At 41.0% G+C, this 10,352-nt stretch overlaps 1 pseudogene; it reads left to right on the top strand.

The window, feature by feature from the left end:
* The first annotated feature begins 9,295 nt into the window (after positions 1-9,295).
* Positions 9,296-9,478, top strand: LOC120744996 (annotated as a pseudogene).
* The last annotated feature ends 874 nt before the right edge of the window (positions 9,479-10,352 follow it).

Here is a 10,352-nt window from a genome sequence, read left to right as displayed (position 1 = left end):
CTGTAGATTGAGTGCAGGTCAGGGAGCTCGGAGCGGATCTATCTAATAGACTCCAGTTTGTTCATGTAAATGGAGAGTCCTCTTCACACACTGAGGTTAATTATGGAGTTCCACAGGGTTCAGTGCTAGGACCAATTCTGTTTACATTATACATGCTTCCCTTAGGCAGTATCATTAGAAGACATAGCATACATTTTCACTGCTATGCAGATGACACCCAGCTCTATCTGTCCATGAAGCCAGATAACACACACCAATTAGTTAAACTGCAGGAATGTCTTAAAGACATAAAGACCTGGATGGCCGCTAACTTTCTGCTTCTTAATTCAGATAAAACTGAGGTTATTGTACTCGGCCCTGAAAAGCCTAGAAATATGGTATCTAACCAGATTCTTACTCTGGATGGCATTACCTTGGCCTCCAGTAACGCTGTGAGGAACCTTAGAGTCATTTTTGACCAGGACATGTCCTTCAATGCACATATCAAACAAATATGTAAGACTGCGTTCTTCCATTTGCGCAACATCTCTAAAATTAGAAATATCCTGTCTCAGAGTGACGCTGAAAAACTAGTTCATGCATTTATTACTTCCAGGCTGGACTACTGTAATTCATTATTATCAGGATGTCCAAAAAACTCACTGAAAAGCCTTCAGCTAATCCAAAATGCTGCAGCAAGAGTCCTGACAGGGACTAGAAAGAGAGAGCATATTTCTCCTGTTTTGGCTTCCCTTCATTGGCTTCCTGTTAAATCCAGAATTGAATTCAAAATCCTGCTCCTCACATACAAGGTCTTAAATAATCAGGCCCCATCTTATCTCAATGACCTTGTAGTACCATATCACCCTATTAGAGCACTTCGCTCTTGCTCTGCAGGCCTACTTGTTGTTCCTAGAGTATTTAAAAGTAGAATGGGAGGGAGAGCCTTCAGTTTTCAGGCCCCTCTTCTGTGGAACCAGCTTCCAGTTTGGATTCAGGAGACAGACACTATCTCTACTTTTAAGATTAGGCTTAAAACTTTCCTTTTTGCTAAAGCATATAGTTAGGGCTGGACCAGGTGACCCTGAATCCTCCCTTAGTTATGCTGCAATAGACATAGGCTGCCGGGGGATTCCCATGATGCATTGAGTTTTTCCTTTCCAGTCACCTTTCTCACTCACTATGTATTAACAGACCTCTCTGCATTGAATCATATCTGTTATTAACCTCTGTCTCTCTTCCACAGCATGTCTTTTATCCTGTCTTCCGTCTCTCACCCCAACCGGTCGCAGCAGATGGCCGCCCCTCCCTGAGCCTGGTTCTGCCGGAGGTTTCTTCCTGTTAAAAGGGAGTTTTTCCTTCCCACTGTTGCCAAAGTACTTGCTCATAGGGGGTCATATGATTGTTGGGTTTTTTTCTCTGTATCTATGAAGCGCCTTGAGGTGACTTATGTTGTGATTTGGCGCTATATAAATAAAATTGAATTGAATTGAATTGAACTTAATAACGCGTTAGTCCCAACACTAGATATAACATATATGAAGATTGTGTCAAAACTGTGGGAAGGGTTACGCTGCACAATTTCAGGCGGAAAAAGGAAAATAATAATAATAATAATAAGAAGAAGAATAAATCCGAGAAATAGTAATACGTGTGCCTTTTGGCATAGGCACACTTAATAATTATTATGTGGACATGCATATTAGATCGGTTTTTAGTGAAATATAATCCCTCCAGAAAGGCAGGAAAAGCCCTGTAACTTACTTTAAAACTAAATATGTTCCCTAAAACGGTGACAGAGCTACAGACCCATGACAGCCAGGTAGCCAGCAGCTATGACCAGCACTACTTGTGCAGTTAATAAAAGGACAGGTAATGTTTGTCGCGCTGTTGCACACACAGCACGCTCGTTTGTTTCAGTTCGTCAGTTGCAACAAGACAGCTTACCAACGTGTACGTAATAAGCCAATACTCCTGTGTGCTATACACTACAGTGTACGCTGTACACCTACTTACTGGTTTTGTGGCATCAGTCTGTATGGAAGAAATATAGTAAGTCTGTGTCTCTGAGTTAACTTGTGTTTCTCCTACAGCTCCGGACTGCAAAAAATGCGCGTGCTCTTTGTGAGCTCGTTCCCGGCTTGTAACAGCGCGTTCTGCTGTCAAGGGCGATCATTGGTTAAATGTGATCATGTGACTGATGCAAGCCAGATCCTTTTATTTAGCAAAACTGTGATTAATAGTTAAATATTATTGTTGAGGGGAACAGACAGGACTCCGCACGCACACACACATTAAAAAAAAAAAAAAATAATTTGTTTTTTTAAAAAGTTGCCTCAACAAAAGGGCACTTTGGGCACCCATCAGGAAAGGGGCGGGTGCTCAAGCCCCTCTAGCCCCCACCCCCTCTGCACGTGCCTGCTTTTCTGTGCCTGTCAAGTCCTTCTTTTGACCCATTTTGCCAAAGGAAAGGACGTTGCCTAATAATTATGCACACCTGATATAGGGTGTTGATGTCATTAGACCACACCCCTTCTCATTACAGAGATGCACATCACCTAATATGCTTAATTGGTAGTAGGCTTTCGAGCCTATACAGCTTGGAGTAAGACAACATGCATGAAGAGGATGATGTGGACAAAATACTCATTTGCCTAATAATTCTGCACTCCCTGTATGACGATCTGAAAAAGGCACTGGCTCCACCTCACAAGAAATAGGATTCAGAGCTTTTGATATGAACAAAAAATCAGTTTGGGAAAAGGATTTCCCATTGGACCAAGTATATCCTGGGTCTTTTAAATTAAGTGACTTATAAACATCATTCAAATTACCATCAATAATTAAATTTTCTAACACATAGGAGCTCCCATCCCCTCTATCCACAGGGTTCTCACTCCATCTAGCTCTTTTTTTAGGGTACAATTAAAATCCCCCCCATTACTATATTTCTTCTACTACAAAGAAAGGGCTGCAAAGTTTGAAAAAGTGCAGTTCGTTCTTTTTTGTCAGTATATCCATAAACATTGATAATCCTAAATTTGACCCCACATCTTTCCGCATCAACAAGTAACACTCTCCAATCCATCACAGTCTCCACGTTTTCTATATTAAAGGTTCTATTATTAAATAACACCCCCACTCCAGAAAAACGGTTTTGGTTATCCCCTGACCAAACAAATTGTCCATATACCCATCGTTTCTCAAACTTTGCATAGTTGTCCATGTAGGATATTGCACACTCCTGAAGTAAAAAAATGTCACTACCAGCTTCATGTAACAAGTTAAAGACTGACTGACATTTCACAACATCATTCAGCCCTCTCGTATTTATGGTAGTAACTCGAAGTGTGTTCATTGACCCCTAAAGGAGAAATGTTAATTCTGCTGGACCTTTGCCTTTTTCTTCTTCTTCTTTTTGGATACTAACCAAACCCCGGATGTTACTTTCCCTACATTATCCCCCACTTTGGTTATCTGGGTAGTTTCCTGGGTGACTTTCGAAACTTGCTCCTCAAACTGGGGTACTGGTGAGGGGGTGGGGTGACTCGTACCATCCAATTCCACCTTTCCAGTTGAAGATTCCGTTGACGTATTTATTTGTCGTTTGAGTGAACTTGACACATCATTAGACCCAGGTTGTATTAGAAGTTCTGGGGGGGCTTGTCTTTGCTTGCATGCACAGGTAGAGGAAGAAAATCTTTACAGCATGTTTTGTTCCCTCCATAGGAAGGTCTGGGAACATAAAGTCCAACAAATCTCTACACTCTTTCGATGTTGAAGGAAGGGCGAGGTCTGGGGTTCTTAGAAAAACTTCCATCTCTTCCTGAATAGTTTCAATTCTATTGGACTCTCTAACATTTCCTGCTTGACAAGATGAGTTCCCATCAGTTCTCCAGAGTTCTCATCTCTTTTCAGATGTACATAGAAGCGATATGCTCCAGTTCAAATCCCATCTTCGTCTTTTAAATCCAATCCTCTTAACACCGAACATTTAAAGGACAGCCATGTTTTAATATCTTCGACTCTCACATACTCTGAATGCATAATCACAATAATGCTTTAGGCTCTCTGCCTGATAGTGAAGTCATCTTGATATGAGCCAGCTGGGGGCTGGATTGTCTCTTTCTATTAAAAATGTTAATACAAGACTCATACAAAGTTGTCGTGGCAAAAATCACTTCATAAATTCTTCTTCCAGGCAAGCCAAAAATGTGTCCATGTGTCTGCTCTTCTGTTGGTGTGCCCTTTGAACTGGGACAAAATGCGATGGCTTGCTCACGTCATTGGTTTCAGGCATTATGCGTGTTAGGCACCATTTGAGATGCAAGGGGATTGTGAAATGGACCGACTACAGTTCAGTAGGATTGTTATCCAGAAAGAGTTGGGATACTCGCCAATGCAGATCGACTACATCTTTGGCTTGCCGGGAAAGAAAAGTTACGAGGTGATTTTTGCCACCAGTACCTTCTACGAATCATGTCTGAGTAAGTTTAACAGACTCAAACAAACTAGACCTCAGCTGGAGAACATCAAAATGACACCGTTGTCCGGTAGAGAGACCAAAGCTGTGACAGTGATTATGCACTCTGAATACGTGAGAATGGAAGACATTAAGACCTGGTTGTCTTTCAAATGTGTGGTGAAGAGAGGTTTGGACTTAAAAGATGAAGACGGAATTAGAACTGGAGCATATCGTTTCTACGTCCACCTGCAGAGAGATGAGACCTCGGGTGATTTGATCCACCTGCCCCCAATTATCCAATTGGGAGCAATTAGAGGATATGTTTTCTACCCGGGGCAACCAAAGACATGCCGCAAATGTGGCGGTAATGACCATTTAGCCGCAGAGTGTGAGAATGTAGTCTGCAAAAACTGTAAAAGTGAAGAGCACACTACAATTGAATGTCCTGTTCCGCGGAAATGTAAACTTTGTGGGGGTGATGGACATACCTTTAGGGCATGCCCCCAATCCTACGCAAATAAAGTGAAAAAACCTCATCAACAACTAATTGAGGAGATGCCAGTCTTAATTGGAGGAAGTCTGCCAGCTGTTGAAGAGGTAATTAACAATCAAGTCAACGAGTCCCAGCAAGAAGAAGTTGAGGACCAAACGACCTTTAGCTGGGGTGGGGAACAAGTTGAAGTGCCCCCCCCCTCCCCTCCTCCCAAGTGATCACCAGTGAGGATGTAGCAACGGAGGAGAAGAAAGTATTTCAAATAGATACGGAGCCTAAGACACACGACGAGATCCACGAGGAGATGACCGTGCCTTCGGGTACCCATACCACTTCACAGCCGTCGACATCCCAAGAGTGCAGAGACATGCTTGACTACATGTTTTCTGAGATTTCAACGTTACAATCAAACAAAACTATCACTTTGGAAGAAGAAGGTTTTTCATTACCACCTTGTGACATTGAAGATAACATAACTATTTTTTTCTGAATTGCTACCACAAGTAAACGTAAGTGTAGCACCGACATCACAAAAACGACAGATAAACACTTCAACGGAATCGTCTACAGGGATTTTGGAATCAGAAAGTGGGGACCAAATAGACTCCTCGTCAATACCCGTACTGGAAGAACAAAGACTGATATCTACTCAGGGAGTTGTTCATGAAAGTCAACAGGAAGGTAATGACGTGAGCGCCCCCTTTACGGCATGGCTCCCACGGAAAAAGAAAAAGAAGAAGGTAAAAACATAGTAAGAGACTTTATTAATAAAGCCAGAGAGTTAAAGATTCCACCTATTTAGTACAAACATAAACTCCTTCTATGTATCGACAATCAACACAAGGGGGTTGAACGATGCAGTGAAGTGTCAATCTGTCTTTAACGTATTACACGAAACAGGTGGGGACATTTGTCTTCTACAAGAATGTGCCCTTCCCTTTATGGACAATTATACTAAGTTCACAAATCGATGGACATATGGCCAATCTCTTTGGTCAGGGGATAATCAAAATCGGATGTCTGGTATAGGTATTTTGATCAACAATAAAACAGTTAAGATAGAAAAAGTGGAGGTTGTGGTGGACGGAAGAGCTTTATGTATGGATGTAGAAATAAACAGGAGTAAAATCAGGATTATTAACGTCTATGGACACACAGAGTCGAAAGAACGGGCAGCATTATTTCAACTGTTACAACCATTTCTTTGTAATAGAAGACAGGTAATATTGGGTGGGGACTTTTAACTGTACACCGGAAATAAGTGGAATCCAGGGCGCGGCCCCAACAGTGAAGAAAGATTCAAGTACTTGCGCTTTAGACAACCTAATTAAAGACGGTAAATTAAAAGACGTGTTCAGAGTTCTTAACCCGTCAGACCCTGGATACACCTGGTCTAATAATAAGTCCTCTTCACGGATTGACTTTGTGTTTGCCAGTGAAAGCTTAATACCCCTATCATGTAAAGTGGAACCAGTACCTTTTTCTGATCACCATAAGGTCATGTGTGGATTCAGGATTCAATCTTCCTTTCAGTTGGCCCCAGGGCCATGGAAACTAAACCTGAATCTTTTGAAAGACGGTAAAGTGACGGGAAGATATAAACTTAAATTACAGCAATGGGTCTCCCTACAACCACTATATGAATCTGTAGAGGAATGGTGGGAGAGTATAAAGATTAGGACCCAAGTATTTTTTAGTCTTGAAGGGAAAAGGCAGGCAAAGAGGAGGCGACAATGGTTATTGAGAAAGCAAGCAAAATTACAAAGGTTCTATAACCTTCTGAATTTGGGCTTTGATGTTAGCGAAGAGATTACGAATCTGAAAAAAGAAATGATGGTTTTTTTTAAATGAGAAAAGCAAGGGAGTATTAATACGGATTAGAGTAAAACATGTGGAAGAAAATGAAAAATGCACGAGATACTTCTTTAAAAAATTGTATAAAGCTAAGCCTGCAATTGACACCCTTATAAATGAAGAAGGGAAAGAAGTGAAAAGCACTCAAGAAATTTTAAAGGTAGTACATTCCTTTTACACCAATTTGTACAAAGAACAAAGTATGGATGAGGAGACTGTAGAATCCTTTATCTCTAAGTTAACACAAAAATTAGACCCAGAAGATAGTATAATTTTAGATGAAAGTATAACATTAGAGGAAATCACAAGAGCCATGGAAAATATGCAAGATAATAAGTCACCAGGTATGGACGGCTTACCTAAGGAATACTACCAGGCCTTTTGGGAACAACTTAGCCCCTCGTTGTGTAAGGTTGATAAAGAAGCGTGGGATAAAGGCGTATGGTCAACGTCCATGAATACTGGAGTGATTTCCCTACTATGGAAAAAGGGTACCAAAAAAAATTTGAGAAACTGGAGACCACTGACATTGTTAGGGGTAGACATTAAGATTTTATCTAAAGCCCTTTTCCCCCGTCTACAGACAGTAGTATCTAAGTTAGTTGGAACGGAACAAACATGTGGGATACAAGGTCGTAAAATGACAGATAGTCTAGCGATTATAAGGGACAGTTACCTCTATAGTTTAGAGCGGAACATCCCCCTTTGTATGTTAGGTCTGGATTTAGAAAAGGCCTTTGACAATGTCAGTCACGCCTTTCTGATGAAAGTTCTTGATAGTTTAGGTTTTGGGGAAGGTTTTAGGAGATGGGTCCAGGTGTTATATACTGGATGTAGTAGTGTTGTTGTGAATGGGGTACAGACCGCTACGGTCCCAGTGAAATCAGGAGTAAGACAGGGATGTCCTTTGTCCCCTATTTTGTTTATATTGGTGATGGAGCCACTGGCATGCGCACTAAGAGCTTATGATCTAATTAAGGGGCTGATCCCACCGGGTAGCGGAGGGTTGGAAATAAAATTCTCCATGTATATGGACGATATAACTCTGCTGCTTACAGATAATAAGTCGATTGAAGCAAGTTTGGCAGTTTGTGAAGCCTTTACAAAAGCCTCAGGGATGAAAATTAATAAAGAGAAGAGTGAGGTGATTTACTTTAAGTGGCGTGAGATCAAAGAAAAAATGGGATTGCAAGAAAAATCAGAAACGTTGAAAATTTTAGGGGTGGAAATAGGAGAAAATATGAGAATTAAGAATTGGAATTCAAAATTACAAAAAATACAAGGGAAACTGTTGAACTGGAAAGATAGGGAACTCTCCTTTATAGGTAAGGTTCTGGTAATAAAAGCTGAAGTAATAGCTTCTATAGCATTTTTGGCAACGACGTTGCCAATCCCTTATGAAATATTAACTTCATTGAGGAAGGCGATGTTTCATTTCCTTTGGGGAGGTCAACATGAGAGAGCAAAGAGGGAAGTTATGTACAAACCAGTAGGGAAAGGGGGGAGAGCGGTACCAGAATTAGAGTCCAAGTGCAATGCGATGTTTATCACCCCAATTCTTAAGGCATGTTTTAGTGATCCTAAAGATAAACTTTGGCCATACTTTACTAGGTTTTGGGTGGGTCGGAAAGTTTTGCAGACGTGGGGTGTGCGCCCCCCCATTAACGTGCCCTTCTCTGAACAATATCCTGTAATCTACAAGGTAGTGTTTAGTTTGCTGAAACGCCTCCAGACTAGGATAACCCTTCAGGAGATAACGCGCGCAACTATAGAGGAGACATTGTTTCCAACAGGTAGCATGTCACCGATAGGAAAATTGCGTGAAACTCACACTAAAATGGCTTGGGGTAACGTAAATAACAAATGCCTGCTAAATCCTCATAAAGACTTAGCGTGGCAAGCCGTTCAAGAATGTTTGCCGACAAGAGCTTTTTTGAAAAAAAGGGAGTGCACGAGGAGTGCACAATGTCCAAGAAAGAGGTGTGGGGGTGACGAAACGGTTAAACATGTATTTTGGGAATGTTTTTTTGCACAAAAAGTGTGGGGCCTATTAAGACAGTGGTTGAAATATTTAAGTAAAGAAGAGTTGACATATGAACTTATAATGTATGGGATTTTGGAAAAAACCGGGGAAAAAAGGGAAATGTGTTGGTGGATAATGGTGAATTGTGTTAAAGATGCTCTGTGGAGAGCGAGAAACATTTGTGTATTTAAAAAATATGAAATATCTGAAAGAGTCGTAATCAATAGCATGAGTTGTTTGTTAAAGGATTACATTATGAGAATTTCAGTTGGAGATAATGAAGAAGACAAAAGAAAGATGTGGAAAGTACCAAGGAAGTATTTGAATATTTTGTATGTAGGATAATGTGAGAGTATTGTGCGTTTGTTTTACTTGACCTTTGTGTTTGGTTTTTTTGTTTTGTTTTTTTCCCTTTGTGGGTTTCCCCATCTTGGGTTTTGATTTCAGAGTCTTGGTTGTTTATTTGTTTTTATTTTTCTTATGAATGAACAGATGTAATTTTGATTTTGAACAATAAAACTCTTTGAAAATTGAAAATTGGTTCACCCAGGGCGAGGCTCAACCATTGCACTGCGGTTGTGCTGACCCCTGTGAATTCTCCAAATGCGGGAATCTCAACTGCATAATTTGTGGTAGTGGGGGACTGCGTTCGCGCTCTCCCCTCACTCTTGTGTCCAAAAGCAAAGATCCAGGTGTCTGCTCTTCTCTCGGTGTGCCCTTTGAACTGGGACAAAATGCGATGGCTTGCTCACGTCATTGGTTTCAGGCATTATGCGTGTTAGGCACCATCAGCCAGAGTGCTGCATGTGGAAAGGGGAGCCCTGCCTCCCACGCTGGCAACTCATACTTACTTGAAGTATGAAGTACTTGAAGAACAAAGACTGATATCTATCCAGGGAGATGTTCAGGAATGTCAGCAGGAAAGTAATGATGTGAGCGCCCCCTTTACGGCATGGCTCCCACGGAAAAAGAAGAAGAAGATAAAACCATAGTAAGAGACTTTATTAATAAAGCCAGAGAGTAAAAGATCCCCCCTATTTAGTAAAAACATAAACTCCTTTCATGTATCGACAATCAACACAAGGGGGTTGAACGATGCAGTGAAGTGTCAATCTGTCTTTAACGTATTACACGAAACAGGTGGGGACATTTGTCTTCTTCAAGAATGTGCCCTTCCCTTTATGGACAACTATACTAAGTTCACAAATCGATGGACATATGGCCAATCCCTTTGGTCAGGGGATAATCAAAATCGGATGTCTGGTGTAGGTTTTTTGATTAACAATAAAACTGTTAATATAGAAAAAGTGGAGGTAGTGGTGGACGGAAGAGCTTTATGTATAGATGTAGAAATAAATGGGAGTAAAATCAGGATTATTAATGTCTACGGACACACAGATTCGAAAGAACGGACGGCATTATTTCAAATATTACAACCATTTCTTTGTAATAGAAGACAGGTAATAATGGGTGGGGATTTTAACTGTACACCGGAAACAAGTGGAATCCAGGGCGCGGCCCCAACAGTGAAGAAAGAT

Source organism: Simochromis diagramma, unplaced genomic scaffold (assembly GCF_900408965.1).
Source record: "Simochromis diagramma unplaced genomic scaffold, fSimDia1.1 OVJJ01000611.1, whole genome shotgun sequence".
Lineage (NCBI taxonomy): Eukaryota > Metazoa > Chordata > Actinopteri > Cichliformes > Cichlidae > Simochromis > Simochromis diagramma.
The sequence above is the reverse complement of the archived record's forward strand: the minus strand, read 5'-3'. Positions and strand labels throughout refer to the sequence as shown.